Here is a 19,312-nt window from a genome sequence, read left to right as displayed (position 1 = left end):
TGGTGAAGGCAACATTTACGTCATAGTATGCCAAAGTTTGGTTGGAGTCCACAGCAAGGCCAGCATTACTGTGGCCGTGTGCAGTGAACTTTAAAATGAAATCATGAAAATAAGATGGGCTTAAGTTGCTGAAGTTGGCAATCACATGCAGTCTGTTTGTGCTGATAGGGCAGTTAACTGCAGTGAAGCATTCAAAAATCTGTTGCCACATAGGCACTTCATAGACTTCAAACAGAAAATCTTCCACAAATAGTGACATAGTTGCTGCAGGACGGCAATTTAACAGCAGAATGAAACAGGCGCTGAGCAACCCGGTATTTGTATAGGAACATAACCATTCTGCAGCCAGCTGAGTCCCGTGCTGCTTTGAGATGCATTGCAGATGAATTGCACTAAGTGGTGCAAAATGACTGAATGATAGCATTGTATTGGCAATCGGTCAAATTATTTGCAAACCTTCGCCAATCAATCCAAGAGCAACTGCAGACAGTCTGAGTCAAACTGCAAGTGTTTGTAGACAGTCGCCAAAAGTTGATTCTGTTCATCTGGACGTAGCGTTTTCAGTGGGAGAAACGTTTCGTCACTCATCCAAGTGACTGACTGCAGGTTTCTCCAACCTTATAGACAATACATTTGCATAATGACTGAAACTAGCACCACTGAAGTAATAATGGGCTGTGAGGTCAGTTCGTTAATGATTAATATGCAAATTCTCATGACAACAACCACTGATCAAAGATCACGATTGAAGACCACTGATCAATGGCCATGAGTACCATACTGTTTATAAGGTTGGGGAAACCTGTAGTCAGCTGAGACTGAAGAACTCACTTGGATGGGTAATGAAACGTTTCTCCCACTGAAAACGCTACATCCAGATAAACAGAATCAACTTTTGGGGATTTACTTACCTGGATGATTGAGCATACATCAAGATGTTTGCCGACAGGTTCCATCCCACAAGGCTACCTGTGGAATTGCATTGGGATCAAATGTAATTGCCCAGAGGTTGAGAGTGTTGTATGCTTAACTTATGGGTAGTCTTTTAGTTTGCAACAAACAATTCAACTAACAAATTTCCCTATCTGCCAGAAGGTTGCCATCCTTTTTCCTCTAATGTGACTGAGCTGTAAGCTGCATATCGTGTTCTGTGAGCAGTTTAATCTCACGTGAATCATTCAAAAATCTTGAAGCCATTGGCTGACAATACAAAAACATATAAAGCATACCTAATGACTTAATTTTTCAATGACAAGAGGAGCTATGCCATAATATTCACAAAAACTGTACAAATGTAATAGGGACAGCTGGCAGCTACCAATCACTCCAATGAGGCCAAATGCTGAGCTCCCACTGGTGCATCTGCCTGGAATAAAAAGCCTGCAGCGTTACGTCGCCTGAGCAGCAAACTGTGACCAATTTGAATAACCAGGTCCAAATCTACGTCTGGACTCTCTAACCGGTTTGTCAGGGTCGCCGCAGTCAGCTGAATCAGGTGGAGTTGATCCCATTCAAGCCTCTGAGGGGACGCTGAGAGATGAAATTGGCTCTGCTGGGTGCTGCTGCTGCTCAGTGGAGACTCGGTGGGTTCCTGATGACAACACAGAGGAGCTGATGAACGCCTGCAGGGTTTCTTTTTCGTCACTCGACAAACTCTCTCACGCTGTGTCATTCTTCCTCTGTACCTATCAGTTCACAGAGAAGCACAGACTGAAATAGGCTTCGATGGGCAGCATTCGATCTATGCAGAGCTCTTAGTTTGGATGTCAGTGTGTCCTAAAGATCATTACAGGTATTTTCTTTCTTATTTTAGTCTGTTTGCCATTTTTGCACCTTTTTGCCATGTCTTTATATTTCAAAGTGTGTTTTTCCATATTTTTCAGGTCTTTATTGGTGTCATTTTATTTTTATACCTTACACATACAGTATAAAGTATAAAAAACAGTTTTTCTATATTTTATATGTTGTTGTTTTTTTTTTAAACACTTTATTAAACCTGGATTACTCTTGAACAGTTCACCTCTTATACTTTGTTCACAAGTCTTTCACAGCTTACTGAGCTCAGCTGCGGTGTTACTGCCCTCTGATGGTGTTTTCATGCACTACAGTGCATAACACTGTGTCCATATCTGTTTTTTGGCTGCGTTAAAATGTTTTAAATACCCTAATGTATCATCATACTGCCCGAGCCTTGAGTTGAGGATCCACGTCACTCTTTAATGGTGCATGATGGTAAATTGTACAATGCAAAGACACACTGGCCCTTTTAGCACTGATGTAACATCTCAGCTCTCATTAATGAGACTGTGGAGAGGAACCAGAGGACGTCGTCACTCACACAGTGAAGCATGCACAGGCTTGGCTCTTCATTAAAACCAGAGTCAGTCCCCCCACAGCGGTTTCCTGAGGGACAGCGAGTCTCTCGGAGGCTCTGCAGCAGAGGATGAGTTCATTAATTAACTTCCACACACACTCAAACAATATGTTAAATGCACTCGTAGCATCACTACATTATATAATACGGAGCTGACATCGCACACACACACACACACACACACACACACACACACACACACACACACACACACACACACACACACACACACACACACACAGACACACACATTAATAATAAAACGCTAACGAACACACAGCGTGCCCAGAGTTCTCTCTCTCCCAGGCTCTCATGACCCTGAAGATCCAACAGGAAATTGAGGATGTGCTTGTTTACTTGTCATGAGTTCTGATCATATTTGGGATATAATGTGGGCAGAGACATTAGGTTTATGGCACTGTGGTTTCTCCTTGTTTATGTGTTCAGACTTTGCATTGCACTCAGTTTTTTTGATCCTACTCAAAACAGAACAACAGCTCCATCATAACCCCACAGCAAACAAACCAGGACGCAGAGCATAGAAACTCATACAAGGTCAAAGGAGGTCAGACTTAGTCTGGTAATCATTTATGTCATTATATTCAATTGGTTTAGATCACCTGTATGTCACAGTTTATTGGATTTGAACGCGCCTGGTTTTGAAACAGCTTCTATTATGTTCTGTTCAAAAGTCTTGAGCCACCCCTCATTTCTTTATATATTCCTTCCAAGCAGTCAGACTTGGAAGGTGCCCTTTACCAGTAGTTCTCCAGGTTTTCTGCAAAAAATTCTTTCAAAATTTTTCTTTGGACATTGGCTTCTTTTTTCCTCATTTTCAGTCCACTTCTTGTACCTGAACATTTTCAGAGGAATTGTTTTGTTTGTTAAGCCTCTGAAATCTGACCTATTAATCATTTAAGCATAAAAAGCCACCTAACTCATGAGACAACTTAGCAAGAAACCAATCTTTAGACACCTCGTTACTAGCAGCCTGTTACAGAGACACATTCGTTTTCATTTATTTAGTTCAGTTTACAAAAAATGCCAAAGATAACACAATTTAACAGACATAAAATAATATTTTTACACCAACTAGGTGATTCCCAAAGAACTGATAGCTGAAGACTTGCATACCTCATCAGAAGGGTGCAGTTTGTGTAGGACTACGTGAAACCATTTAAGACCTGATGGAGAGATGAACCCAAATCAGAAAGTTTTGATTCTAATCGTCATCAGTATGTACAGAGGTCAGGAGAGAGGTGTAACAGTGATCAGCCACTGGTGTTGGAGTATGGTGGAATAATGAATACAGAAAAGTACCATTAGACTTTGATTCGCCATCCAAGATCATATGGAAAGTTTCTAATTTACAGTGAGCATGACAATGATCCTAAATACACACCGTAGCACAATAAAATCATACCTGGATAGAAAAACACACAGTGGAACACAATCAGTCATGCATTGGCCTCCCTAGCCTGGACCTCAACTTTATTAAAGCAATTATCTTGACAGAGAACAGAACAATGAGGAGCCAACATCGAAAGAAGAGCTTGATTACTAAAGAACCATTCCTCAAGACTACTTAAAGAAATTAGTAGAACGCTACCTTAGATAGTTCAGGCTTTGTTGAAGAATAAAGTTGATGATAAAATAAATAATTGCATCCATTTTCCTATCAGAACAAATAAATGAGGGGTGGCTCAAAACTTTTGCACAGTACTGTATTTAGCAAGCACTTCAGCTGTAGACCATTGGAAACTAAATCCAGGTGTAGAAAACCATTTAAGTTAATCCAGTTTAAATGAATGAAATGCAATGTGACATTGCTGTGGGATAGATGAAACATGTCTATAAATGGGAGTATCAGCTTAGAGGTGTCTTTCTGCTTGAACGTCCTTACTCAAATCCAAAAAATAGGAAATGAAAGAGGTCCCAAAGTAGATTCCCGTGGGAAAACATTAGCTTAGATCTGGATATCTTGAGGTTGCTAAACTGCAAAGACAAACTAGTTCTACAGTCTGAGTTCTCTACACAAATTTTATCCAGTTTAAAAAGAGTCCTTCCTCCTCACTTTCACCAGGTGCTGCTCATGGGTGAGATCATTGGAGTTCTCAATCTGATGTTGCAGAATCTACCCCTTACTATAGAAAGTGTCTGGAGATCACTGCTGATGTGAAATGGTGCTGTATAAGTATAAAAAATGAAATTGCTATCAGCTGATACCGTGGATGTGTTACCTCTGAGTGAGCCAATCTGGACTTGGGGTATGCTGCTCAGGTCTGTAGGCAACCCCACGTACACACCTCCATAGTTCCTGATCTCACACACACACACACACACACACACACACACACACACACACACACACACACACACACACACACACACACACACACACACAGAGTCAGCTGCACAGATCAGCTCATTAGACATATATTGGATGACTGTGACGAATGAGATAAAAAGATTTTATAATCAAAAATGAATGACTGACTTCCGTTTGTCATCTTCCGGCACTGACTCAACTGATCTGTCGACACACACGCACACACAGAGTCAGCTGATTTACGTTAACGGGCAACACGAGAGAAAGGTCAAACAACAGTGACATGTTTCAAGATGAAAATATGTTTGAAACTTTACTCACAGCTTTGATGAAAACTCAGCAGGATCTGAAGTCAGTGACAGAAACGAGATCAATCGAGAGTTAAATTCATTCCTGCTCACTGAAATCACTTTGTAAAAAAACAATTTTGACATTTTCACACACTGAAAATTCAGTATTTGTTTTATCTAGAGCAAAGAGCTACGGTGAGAAAGTAGACAGGCATGAAAACTTTACTTTGGGTATTTGTGGTGAAAACTTTGTAAAATTGGAAAAACGGATGATTTGTTTTTCAAAAGTCAGATTCAAACAGCTGTGACAGCTCAACAATCACCAATAATTTCCTCACCAGATAAATGATCTTTGACACTTTGATTCATCTTTGTCGTGTTTTATAAACTTTTCTCATTAAATCTTGATTATTAAAAGTTTCTCCCTCTCATTTCTCTCCGTCCATCCTTCTCTTCCTTCTTTCTCTCTTCCCTTTATTTTATTCTTTTTCTTCATTTGCTTCTTGCAATCCTTGTTTCCTTCCTTTTTCCTTTTCTTCCTTGTTCCTGTCCTTCCATGTTTCCTTTCTTTCTTTCCTTGTTCCCTTCCCCATTACCTTATTTTTTTCCTTTCCAATGTTCTTATGTTCAAAATTTAGGGTATGAGGTCCCCATACTTAATCCTCAGATAATTCTAATATTTTATTGGGAATAAAAATGTGAAGCATTTCACATTAAACTGTTGTATAACATGTGCATCAGTAGCAAATATGCCCAACAACAAAAAGGAGACACAACAAGATCGCAAAAAAAAAAAAAAAAATAGAAAAATGACTCAATGGATGAGCCAGTTTGTAAATCCACCTGAAAGTGGCCCAGGACAACCAGGAGGAGACAAATTAGTTCAAAGACAACACCAACCCACCCCCACCTACCCACCCCACAAAGGTTATATCAAAACTGTTTCATGACAACATCAGCCTGTTTTCTAAAAACCACACTGATGTCTGACCATTGACCTATGACCTTGAAGCTCTATATACTTAAAAGGTAGATTTTTTATTATCTTTACCCAGATGATTGAGCAGAACTGTCTTCGAGATTTTAATCTATATTCATGCAGTGTGTGACTCTGTGAAAGTTTGACATCACTATGACATCATAGGATGTCTTATTAAAAAAATGAAAAAGTGTGTTGCACAGCTCCCACCATGCTCTTTAATATGATATATTACTCGATATTGTTTCTTGAATTCTTTTTTTCAAGGTCAACTTTGACCTTGGGCACTAACAATCAAGGTCAAATCCTTAGCCAACTTAACTACTCAAGTTCTCCAAGACCTCGTATATTGTTGTGAAGTTTGAAGACGATCTTTGAAAAATTGTGGGAAATATACAGTTGTTACAGATTTTTACATCTGGTGTGACCTCGACTAGATTTTCACCAAAATTAAATCAGCTCGAGCTGTTATTGGTATCGATCATCAGATAAAACCTGAACATAACATCTTGAAAACTACAGACGCTAGACTTCTAACAAACAGACAGACAGACAGACATAAACAAATGGAAATGATTCTCCCTCCCTTCAGAGAACAAACCAGGAGTTTCAAAAAATGCACCCAAAATGAGATGGAAAATGAGGTAAGTCATAAAGACATATCAGTCCATCAGATAGTGACTCACATTACGCTTAAAAACAACCAACATGGGAGACGAATCAGCAGAAAGAGACCGAAAACAAATAATAATAATAAAAAAAACAGACACTAACAGAAAATTACTCACAAAACCAAAACCATCCTGAAGACACACACAATGACTAAAATCACACACTAAATTATTTTGAAACAACCCAAATGATAACAATAAAAAAGTACAATCAGTCGATCCTGATTGCTTTTAATTATAGTTAAGTAAAAGCACAAGTGAACTTTGAACCAGCAAAACACCACAAACTGCAACTGAAACCTTACAGATGAATTGCTTTCCAGCGTTTCCAGGAGTGTCAGAAATCCCTGAAAACTTTAATTGATTTTGAGCAGACAGACGTGGACTCTGCTTTCACCTCCTACAGCTTCCAAAGTCAAAAACTCTACAGACTGGACCGCTAACACCTGCAGGACATAAAAAAGTTACTAAAGCACCTTTAGTAACTCTAAAGGCAAAATAAGACACCTTAAACCTGCCAGCTGCTCCATATGACTAACAGTATGTTCAGTTTTTCAGTGTCCTCACCTCTGCTGTGCTTGCTGCTGCTGTTGTTGTTAGTCATGTGTTTGGCTGGAGAGGAATTTCCACATCCCATTTCAGAAAGAAAAGGAAAAAACAGTAGCGAGAGGAAAAATGGAGCGAGAAGAGTGAGCTGAACAGAGAGGACAAAAACGTCTCTTATCTTGCTCTTACTCTCAGCTGAAGCTCCCAGTGTGGAGAGGATTAGATGATGGCAAGGGAGGGAGGGAGGGAGGAGAGACGGAGAGTGTGTTGACCCCTGCTGCTGAGGGAGTAGAACTTCAAGTGTGTGTTTCAGAGTGTGTGTGCTTTAAAATCTCTGCGCAGTTTTGGAGGAAGCAGATCAAAGTCAGCTAGAATTGATTTATTTGGTGCATTTCTGCTCAAATGGAGCTGAAACAGGATTAGAGGAAAGTGGTGACAGAAGAGCGGGAAGCACACCTAAAGCATAGATCGGTTACTGATCAGGCCAACCAGGAACAGGACTGGGGAACCTGATCTGAAAAATATACAAGGACAACTCACGAAAGGGAAACAAGATAAGACAACAAAGTATGAGGAATATACAAAAATTAATACCACAAACAGACAGAAAATGGCCACAGAGATCACAAAGAGATGCAATTTATCACCAAAACTGCCAAAATAAAACCTCAAATCAGCACATTGTGCAAAACAAACTTCAGGCCTTAAAAAAAATGGAGGACACTGTAAAGTTGTTTTTTGTGTTGCGAAGTCCACAAGTACGACAGCTTTTTTACTAGAACCTCTTAAAACAACCTGGAAGATGTAATTTTATCACCTCAGCTCCAAGATGTCAAAAACATTTGGGACATTTTGGGACCCTCCATTCATTTTGATGTTTGTTGTGAATGCTCCTCATTACCACCCAAAGGTCACAGAGTGGGAGATAAAAACTTCCACTAAAATAAAGCCAACAATAAGTCTGCAGTGAGTGTTTAGCGTTCCCTGAGCAGGTTGGATCTGTGGTGTCTGGCTCTTGACGTCAGCTGTTGTCGAGAAGAAAGCAGTCTGTTCGGAAGTACTTTTATTATTGTTCTTGGCCTCCAGCCTCCTTCCTCACTGCTCCTTCTGTGCTTAAACCTACAATGAGTCATGCCACCCACACTCTAACCTCACATCCAGCCTCGCTGCTGCTCTCACCTCAATTACAGGCGACAGCAAAGTGACTTTCAGGAAATAATTGATTGTTCCCGCCGTCTCCAGCAGGAAGTGGAAAATGACTTCTGGACTCGTGCTGAGAGTTTTTCATCTTCACCAAAAAGTTTCAGCGTGCCGAGTTTGGAAGATTTGATGATAAGATTTTGCTACTATAATAAAACAAGGATGACACGCTCCTTCAGCGGCTGCATTAGAGTGAACCAGAGAAACAGGTCAGAACAATTAAAAATAAAAGGAAGGAAGGATGTCTTAAGGGTGAATAATTTGGAATTACAAGCTCTATTGTATGTTCACTGATGAAAACACTCTTTCTCTGCAGATCTGAAACAAACAACCTTCAGACCTGCAAAATGAAGCCAAAGCTGCAGTTCCTATAATGACCACTTGAGGGCTACAGCAGAATAAACAAACTGTTTTAACCTCTGTGGACAGTTCTCTTCATAACAGCTGTTCAGAGAGCAAATTTATTTTATAATGCATTTTTTTGGATTTTGTTTAAAATAATGTGCAGCTGCAGCTGAACGCTGTCTGTAAGGCTTCTGCTTAAAAATTCAACATGGCCGATGCCATCAACGCTAACGCTCAGGCTGCAAAGATGATGTCATGCTGGCTACATCCACCAGGCTTTCATCTGACACATAAATTTTTTATATGATCTTTTATTTATACACGAATTGATGTCATGCTTGGGCTTGTCTGCAAAACTCGTCCAATGCAAAAGACATTCAGGTATCGATACAAAGAGTTCAACATTGTTTAAGCAGAGAAATAATAATCAATCATAAAGTTTTCCAGCTGCACAAATCTGCCTAATTCCAGGAAACAGAGGCTGTAAATGAGAGCAGGGTGCAGAACAATCTGAGATACAAAAGGAAAATTGACCAAACAATATAAATTTTAGAGAAAGAACACATAACCCAAAGTGTAATTCCACATTAAGGACACAGGCGGGCAGTATTGTCATGAATGTGCTGCAGTGGGAAGTAGGAGTGAGTCAGAAAGAACCAGCATTTCCATCAACTGTTGAAAAAATAAATCAATACAAAGTTTGTTTTTTTATTTCTATCTCTGCTCCATTTTCTTTTAGGGAAGAAAAAGTGCAAGAGCTGTCTGCTCTTTGGTCCCTCTACCATCTCACACTTCTGTTTAATCAGTTTTCTGTTTGACATTTATTCAGCTGTGTGAAAACTATAAGTTTAATCTCAGCCAAACCGATTTATTGGGGAACAAATAAAACACTGAAAAAACGCCAAACAATAACATTTTTAAGTTATCTAAGTGACTTATATATCATGTTTAACCTGAGTAGCGAAAGACCGTGGGGGGTTTATATACGATGTGCTGGGAGTCCGCTGTTCTTGCTGCTCTGGTGAGCCTTGACCGCCCGGTCTGCTATTGAGGTGGTGGGTAACAGACGTCTCTGAAAACGTTGGAGCACTTTTGCAAAAATGTGATATATTGATAAATCGAGCAGATATTTGAAGTTTACACAGATACATTCTCACCTGAAAATATCTTAAAAGTTTATTTTGTGACCCAGAAAGAGTAATATTAAAACTATGCAGCTGCTGCCATCGTTGTTTTCCCAAAGATTCCAAACTTACTTGAATTTTCTAAAAATGATATTATCTTTGGATCTCTAAGAAAAGAAAAGAAGCTTGAAAATGTTTTAAATGTAATAATTATTATGGGTAAATTCTTCATTCACAAATGTCGTTTTCTGAAAACAAAGCTGTCCTTTTTTACTCTTCACAAAGAACTCTGCCTCTTCTTCTCATCTGTAAAGTTTATGGACAAAAAACAAGCTCTGGATCTGTATCATATGATTAATGAACTAGATCTGTTAGAAAACCCCTAAGGCAGGGGTGTCAAACTCAAATACACAGTGGGCCAAAATTCAAAACTGGAACAAAGTCACGGGCTAACATTAATATTTATTTAAAAAAAAAAATCTTCCTCCAGATATAGGAATGAATCTTTTCTTATGGACTCAAATAAGTTTTGGCCCAAATTTGGCCCGCAGCCTAATTACATTTGGCCCGCAAAGCCATACCAAATTACTATTAGAGCTGGCCTACTGGTATTATACAGCTAATATATATATTGTTTAGTATCAAGCTTTGCTTGTTCCATATTCAGTTTTTCAGCAAAACGTGTTTGAGTCCATAAGAAAAGATTCATTCTTATATCTGGAGGAATAAATATATTTCAATAAATATATTTCAATAAATATTAACGTTAGCCCGCGACTTTGTTCCAGTTTTGAATTTTGGCCCACTGTGTATTTGAGTTTGACACCCCTGCCCTAAGGTATAACCTCTTTTATGTCTTTTAATTATCTTTTGTTTGTTTGTTTTGTTTGTTTGTTTGTTTTCTTTGCTTTTGTTTGGGACTTGTTTTTGTTTTATTTATTTATTTGTTGTTGTTTGTACTTCCTGTTCATTATCTATCTTCTATATGTTGGAATACAGCCTGTTCTGATACTATTTCAAGTTGGGAAAAAAATCTTTGTAGAGATTGCCAGATTTGTTGTACATTATATTTTGTGCAATGAAAAAAAAATCCCCCCCCCCCCCCCCCCCCCCCCCCCCCCACACACACACACACACAAGAGCGCCTGGCTGCAGCCACTGGGGAGCAACATATTGCAAACGTAACTTCAGTTAAATCGACTTTGACAGCGAAAACTAAATTGTGTTTTTGTTACTATTGATGCTGCTAAGAAATAAACATGGTTCTAAATGTTTTTTAACACTCTGGGTTTGTTTAAAAAAATCACCATCTCTTCAGCTTGTTCATGGCCAAAAGTGTCCCTGTGTTATGTTTTTTGTTTTTGTTTCTTCTTCTGCATAAAGGTTTTTTCATAAATATAAAATATTCATTACTTTTTACATTTTTAATCCTTCAAACACCTTTTTCTGGTACAATGCACTTGTTTGAAGACAACCTCAAAACTCACCACCGCTGCTGTACAGTACAGAATGCATTTAGCTTGTCGAATTTATATAAATCTTCAATCACTAGCAGTGTAACTCTGAAGTGCTGTACTGTATGTTTGTAAGTTTTCTCCCCAACAAACACAACAATGCCGACGAAACGTTTTGCACCGTCTTTTCATTCTATAATACTGGACTTATTTTCCTACGAAGGTTTAAACTTTAAGAGTGTTTAAACAAGAGAGAAAAGTGTGAAAATGTTCATGCCTGTCTGAGAAAAGTGTATAAAGCATGTAGTGAGGGGTTTTACAGTCTTAAAACATCTATAATAATTGTAAAAAATAAAGTTGGCTACTTCGTGGATTTCACCTACAGTGGGGTATTTTTTAGAACAAAACACCAGCGATAAACGAGGGACCACTATATCAGCAATAGTAGAGTCTGGGACATCTAATTGATTAATGTCAACATTGATTATTATGCACTATTATTTTTGTTCAAGGAGAGAAAAAAATATAAAACTCTCTCTCAGATTGTTCGTTGCCAAAAATGGCCACCTTTTGTGTATGTTCACAAAATGCTATAAAATGTATATTTATTAAAACATTATCTACTTTTACCGCCTTGACTCTTTAAATTAGCACCAGTCCTTTTCATCAAAACCAAAATTTTATCTACAGTCTTTTTTTTACTCTTTAAATGCCAGTTAGGCTATATATTGGTTTCCGCCCCAATCATAGCACGGAAACTGCTCTGTTAAGGATTACCAATGACCTTCTGATGGCAGCTGATTCTGGTCTCCTATCCATCCTCATCCTTCTTGATCTTAGTGCGGCGTTTGATATCATTTCTCTCCTGAACCGGTTAGCTTCCATTGGTCACACCCCCCTTGCCTGGTTTACCTCCTATCTCTCAGACCGCACTCAGTTTGTCCAATTTAAATCCCATTCTTCAACTCTCCATCCTGTTTCTGCTCGTGTGCCCCAGGGTTCAGTATTGGGGCCTCTTTTATTCATTATTTATATGCTTCCTCTTGGTTATATATTCCGAAAATATAATATAAATTTTCACTGTTATGCTGATGACACCCAGCTCTACCTTTCTTCTAAACCCAATTCATCTCTCCCACCTACCTCCCTCTGAGACTGTCTTATTGAGATTAGATCCTGGTTCTCCTCCAATTTCCTCAAACTTAACAGTAATAAAACTGAAGTTTTACTTGTTGGTACACCATCTATCTTAACCAAATCCCACAGTTTTTCCATTAACATTGAAAATGATCCTACCCTTCCCTGCCCTCAGGTTAAGAGTTTGGGTGTCATACTTGATAATACTCTTTCATTCCAGTCTCACATTAATTACATAACCCGGTCTGCTTACTTCCATTTACGTAATATTAACCGACTCTGTCCCTTCCTTACTCCCCATGCTGCTGCCATCCTTGTCCATAGTCTTATTACGTCCCGTATTGATTACTGTAATTCCCTCCTATTTGGTCTCCCTAAAAGGTCCCTTCATAAACTCCAACTTCTGCAGCTCGGGTCATAACTTGCACTCCGTTAAGAGCTCATATTACCCCAGTTCTTCAGCAGCTTCACTGGTTGCCCATAGAAGCCAGGATAAACTTTAAAATCTTACTTCTTACATACAAGTGTATCCATAAATCTGCTCCTTCATATTTGTGTGACCTGCTCCATATCACCACTGTTTCCCGCCCTCTTGGATCATCATCTGCTCTTCATCTTACTGTTCCGTCCTCACACCTTATCACTATGGGGAACAGAGCTTTCAGTCGCTCTGCTCCTCGGCTCTGGAACTCTCTTCCTCCTGCACTAAGAAATGTTGACTCCCTCTCTGTATTTAAGACACAGCTCAAAACACATCTGTTTAAACTGGCTTATTCACTTTAATGCTGATTTTATCTGTTGTCACGCTTTGTTTTGTAATTTTAACTTATTTTATGTATTTTATGACTATTGTTCCTTTTATTAATTGTGTTTTTTGTAAGGTGACCTTGGGTTTCTGAAAGGCGCCCTCAAATAAAATGTAATATTATTATTATTATTATTATTATATATTATCAGTAACCTTTCAGATAAAAAAAGTGATAAAGTCCTAATGGTTTCATAAATCTTCCTATTTATTTATTTATTTTTTCATATGAGCATCGGGGACAAGGCTGTCTTGCAATTGTTGAGGTCACTAGTGTGCACCCTATTTCTTCCAGGATCACTCTTCATTTGTAGGTTTTAGTGAACTCCTACTACTGTGAAGTGGTTTTCATGGGACAAAGGCATTGTATTCCAAGATTTGGGAGATTGTAGAAATGAGCATTAATGCCCTTCTTGCCATCTTTACAGAAAAAAAGTGATCTGGAAGCTGTTAGGCTTACTTACAGCAGTAGCACTTACTGCATCTGTATAAACTCCAGGACACATTTTCTAACAGTGTTTGTTGCTGTATGTGCTGCAGCTTTGAATTTTTTTGAGAATTAATATTTTGGCTATGGTGTCTTGTTATGAAAAGTACCTGAGTAAAAGTGTTTTTAGCATGTGCTTCAAAGATAAATTTGACTGGGAAACCCAAAGCTCAATAGCCCGTATCAACAGAAATTCACTGCAGCCTGTGTAATATTTGATGCGTCATAATTTATTCCAGTCTATCTTGCAAATACATATTTGCGTTGCAATGTCATGCACAAACACACATAACTATTAGATCCTTAAGATCAAACCTGTGTCCTTCTTTTGGTCCACTGCAGTGTAGTAAGCCATCAAACGCCCCTATTTGAAACTAAGAATATTACATGAAATTGGTTGTTTGGCTAAAAATGGGCAAATGATGTCATTTGGTAAAAAACAAAACAAAACCCCAAAACAACAACCATAATTTTTATGTGTTGAGTTTAGAATAAAAGCAATTATACCTAAATTGCATGATTTAGCACTGTCAATAACAAGGAATTTAAAAATGTCATAATGCTTTTCAAGTAGCCAAAAGCTGAAAGCAATCTAGACCCTTTCATTCCATTTGCATTAACACAGCAAAAATGGTAAAAAAAAAAGAAAAAAAAGAAAAAATAAGAAGTGGCCACAAATGGCCAGGATAGAGCCCAGAGGGTTAATGTGTAAAATGTATAAAATATTACTGATTACAGGGTAATACATTAATGTTAATAGCAACTGTAAGCTTTTTATTTTGAAGTTACAATTATAAACAATGCTGTTACATTTACACTAAATTTTTTACTATAAGTATGGAAATGGAAACAAGTGAACAGCATTTTATAATAAGTTTAATTTGAATTCTGTACACTAGAAAAAAAACCCAACAACACATAAAAAACACAAACAAACAGCCAGTGCCTTCATCTGTCTGTTAAACGTCAAACATCGCATTGACCTGTATTCCCTGGTCGTCAGCACATGCTTTTAAAAAGAGCTCCATGTCCTCTGCAAACTGAAAAACAAAGAGGAAGATGTCCCTCTACACAAAAACACTGCAGATGACAGGCCAGGCAAACATCTATTGATCTGTTTGAATGCCTCCTCATTGTGTGAGCCTTGAATTTTTTTTTTTAAAGAAGACTAAGACCACAGTGAGGGCATTTCATTTTCATGGACTTTCCACAAGCCTCAGTTCCATTTAGCACAGAGGGTAGAACACATCAGAAAATGGTTTAGATGCTGGAGACAAGACAACGAGAGGGAGATGGGGCTCCACGGAGAGTGCAGCAGGAGAGAGGCGGGGCTCCTCGGAGAGTTCAGTGGGGAGCAGGCCTGAATGCTGACATGACAATAAATGCCTCACGCTGTATGACTGTCATGTTACAGACAGGGCAGTGAAAGGGAACTGGCATATCATTTTGTTTGTAAGAGAGAAAAAAGAAGAAAAAAACAACATATAATTTAAATGTAGTTGTATAGAATGCAATCAGTTTATCTCACAATTAGATTGTACATATTAACAAAAACATCCAAGCCATCCTCATAATGAAAGCAAAATGGTATGGATCACAAGAGCTGTCAAGAAATGTGGTGAACAGGAAAATTTATATTTATATTTATAACTTTAACTATGAGGTATATTTAATACCAACATACCTTTGAAAGGCAAAGCATTTTTAATGTGTCCACTTATATGCTCCTTAATCTTTGCCCTGACAGTAGGGCTGACAGTGGGCAGAGAGGGCAGTGAAAAACATGTTGTGCATTCCTGCAATTCTGGCTTGGAGGCAGAATTCCAAATTGATATGTGCATCTAAAACAGAGAGAAAAACAGATAAACACCATATACACATTTAAGTTCAGGTTTTAGCAGAAATAACACGTTACAGTTAGCATGTAAGAGATTTTGGGAGAAAATTCTTTACAAAAACATAATTTACAAGACACTTTTATTTGTGACATACGTATCTATTGACATATAACAGACAATTTAACAAATGCTAACTAAAATCTGGGCAATAAAAAAGCAGAACAGAATGGAGTAGAGAATATTAGTATTTATAAATATATAAATCTCTTTGTGACAAACTTTACAATGTTGATGCAGTGGAATGAGAGACATAAATAAAGTGCAATATGCAGTAAATGGAACAATGTGCATTGATGTTACAGATAGTGAAAAGTAGTGAAGTGAATTTGTTCAATAACAAGCAAAAAACAAATATGCTTGAAATTGACCACTAAATGCTAACCAGAGGTGTCAAAAGTACACACATTCCTTACTAAAGTTTAGATACCTCATGTCAGCTCTGAAATTAGTCATCGATGATTTTGACAGTCGTAGCCAGCAGGCGGCTGTCAGCACAGTTCCTGCAGCTTTACTTTGATTTCTCCTTCAGCAGCTTAAAGCGATACAAATTCAACACAAAGAAATTTCACTTAATGTGAACGAAGATCTGAGTGAACAGAGGTCCCGTCTCCACAAATATCATCACAGACAAAAACATAAGTCATAAAACAAGAAGTTTCAGAAGTTGCTTGGAAATCATCACATTTCTAAGTTTTCTGCTGCTGGGGTCCACAGACAGCTTTCTACGCACGGGCGGATACACTGCAGGCTAATTTTGGCTAATTCAGCATATTTTAGTTTCAAAGAAGTAGCAGCAGAGCAGGAGAAGTTACCCCTGAATGTTCGTTTCATCTTTCAACCTAAAATATAGGTCAGGTAAACCAGTGTGTTCACCAAGTTTACCGGTAATGTTTTCTTTTTTTTAATGTTTCTGTAAATTGTGTTCAGGTTGTCTTCACCTGTGCCAGAGACGCCATATTGCTCCTCACCTGCCCACGCCCACCCTGTAGTTTTAATTAAAGCAGATTAAAAGAAGACTTTTGTTGAGTGGATTAAACTGAACATTTTTTGAACCAAAAATGAAGAAATGGACCTGAAATGTCTGAAATATTTAAATACATTTTAAAATTGTAACCACATAGTTAAACTTTTCTTAACTAAGTTAAATTATCATGCAGTTAAGTAAAATATAATTCTAAAATTATGTAATTTTATTTTTATTTTATTAGGCAATTTACATCAAAGTATTACCTCTTCTAACTATACAATAATAATAATAATTATATCTTTTAATTTTGTAATGAGGGCAACGTGATTTAAAATATATTAACCTTCTGTGTAGGGCTGGGGCGATATGGCCTAAAATCAGGGCTGGACTGGGACAAAAAATCGGCCCGGGCATTTTGACTAGAGACGGCCCACCAAAATTGTGACGCCATTCAGGGGTAAAACCGCAAAGGATTCTGGGAACTTGTGGCAAGAGGTACTAGTGCATGCAGGCTTTCAATTGAACTCAGTTGCACAGCGATAAAAAGAAACACAAAAAATAGCCGGTGTTGTGCCAAAAAGTGATTGTCTGCCAAAAACTGATTTCCGGTATTTGCCAAAAACTGATTGCTCGTATTTAAATTGCTATAAGTAACTTGTTGGGCTATAATATGTGAAACATATGTCAAATGCATCCCTCATGGATGACATAAAGTCATCTCTCCATCTCCATCTCTCTCTGCTGCTCTTCTGTCTTCTCCACTTTTGATGATAAATCAGCCTGGTGCAACATGTAAGGATTGGCACAATTTGTTAAGATTTTGAGGAGTTTGAGAAACTAACCTTAAGCATAAAATAAAATTTACTATCAGTAACTTCATAGCACCCGCCCAGCAGTGTATAAACTCCGTCATGCTAGCTAGTACGCAGTACCAGTTATTCTAAGCGACTGTAAAAAGTCAGCACAACGAAAACAAACTACAACTAAACTTGGTTTATATCTGACACAGATAGACAGCAGGTCATAACTTCTTACCTGAAGTTCAGTTCCTCTGCCACTATGATCGGCGGCTGCCTCGGGTCTCTCCTCCTCTTGCCTCCCCTTTCCCTTATCCACCTGCTGGCCTCCACCACTTGCTGATGTTGCTAAATCTGTGGAAGCTATGCCATAGCTACCGCAAAACAATTCAGTTATTTTTATACATTTGGCAGCGTCTGCCTGAAGGGCTTGTTTCTTTTGGCCCTAATTTTTTCTGCACCTCCTTTCCTTTTTTTGTTCTCCATTTTCTTTAGTTCGTCTATAAGATTGCTAAACAAGGGGGAGGGTGCATCCGACCTCCTCGGCTGTAATTGGTCCAGCCCAGAGTCGATCATGACCAATTGGCCAATCCAACACCTTTCATTATTTATACCCTTCCAAAAAAAATTTTTTTTAAAAAAATCGATCAGCCCATAAAAACAAAAAATCGCCAGAGGCCCACCGGGCAAATGCCCGGTATGCCCAATGGCCAGTCCAGCTATGCCTAAAATTCATATCGCGATATAATTTGAAGCACATGCGGTAACGATATATATCACGATATATTCTTTTCTTCTGTATAACGTATTTTCCACACTATAAGGCACACTTAAAATCCTTTAATTTTCTCAAAAATCGAGAGTGTGCCTTATGTATGACTTCTGGTTGTGCTTACGGACCTCGAACCGATTTTGGCGTGCAGAAATCTGTTAAAAAATGTTTTAGTACAACTTTGGTAAGCCGCACTGCTTGATGGATTGTCAGAGCATTACGGCTGCCGTAGTGAGGAGCTTCGCGGAGTAATCTGGGTCCAAAACTCCGTCTTTTTCAGGTCCCAAAGTCAAACGAACACTGAGAGTTAAAAACGGTCTAAATTCTTTCATCTTTAATTAAATCATCAGCGTTGCTGCTTTATCAGGTGTAACAATTAAGTTTTACATCCATGAAAACAGAATTTTTTAAATTTAACAGGAAGTTAGCTCGCTAATTTACACCTAAACATTTCATACCATGTTCTGAAAGAGATTTTTGAAACTAATTAAAACGTACAGCTCTGCTACCACTTTCAACATAAATGAAGACAGAAAACTAAACAGCAGTGGCGTTTGTAGGGTTACTGAAGTTGGACTACCTGGTATATAATGTTGTGCTACGTGATTGCTAGCGACACAGCTATGTTAGCATAACATTAGCACAGTGAAGCTGGAGGATGAACGGAAACTTTTTTTCCACTCGATAAAAGTTAACGTGAGGGATTCTGGTGGTTAGGGACAAATGCAATCGCATAGCAGGATGCTATACACGGGGCAAACTTCAGTCAGGAGAACAACTAAGATTATTCATCCACAATACGAGGTTAGTTATTAATATACTGCAACAACATGGGAATAGAACAGCTGCGAGAGAATTCAACATTAATGAATCAATGTTATGGAAGTGGAGGAAGCGCAGTTTTTGGCTTTCCTCATATTTCAAAAGTGCTTCATCTCTTTGCTATGACTGTCGCCCGGCATAATTTGCAGATGATAATGGTTTTAGCCACTGCGATGCTTTCGACCAAAACAGGCGCAGCTTGATGACATCATCAACATGCGTTATCGCAATAGAGCGATATAGTCAAAATCTCTATCGTTTGCCAAATTTATATTGTTTCTATCGTATATCGTTTATATCGCCCACCCCTACTTC

At 38.4% G+C, this 19,312-nt stretch overlaps 1 long non-coding RNA gene across 1 annotated transcript; it reads right to left on the bottom strand.

Moving 5' to 3' along the window:
• Positions 1-832: 832 nt before the first annotated feature.
• LOC120736036 lies at positions 833-9,509 on the bottom strand. The gene is made up of 6 exons (XR_005696404.1): positions 7,211-9,509; positions 5,025-5,049; positions 4,872-4,907; positions 4,615-4,691; positions 2,339-2,431; positions 833-1,685 (listed from the first exon to the last, which is right to left on the bottom strand). It is a non-coding gene; the product is annotated as an uncharacterized LOC120736036 (long non-coding RNA).
• Positions 9,510-19,312: the final 9,803 nt, after the last annotated feature.

This window comes from Simochromis diagramma, unplaced genomic scaffold (genome assembly GCF_900408965.1).
Source record: "Simochromis diagramma unplaced genomic scaffold, fSimDia1.1 OVJJ01000816.1, whole genome shotgun sequence".
Lineage (NCBI taxonomy): Eukaryota > Metazoa > Chordata > Actinopteri > Cichliformes > Cichlidae > Simochromis > Simochromis diagramma.
This window is presented reverse-complemented; position numbering and strand designations above follow the sequence as displayed.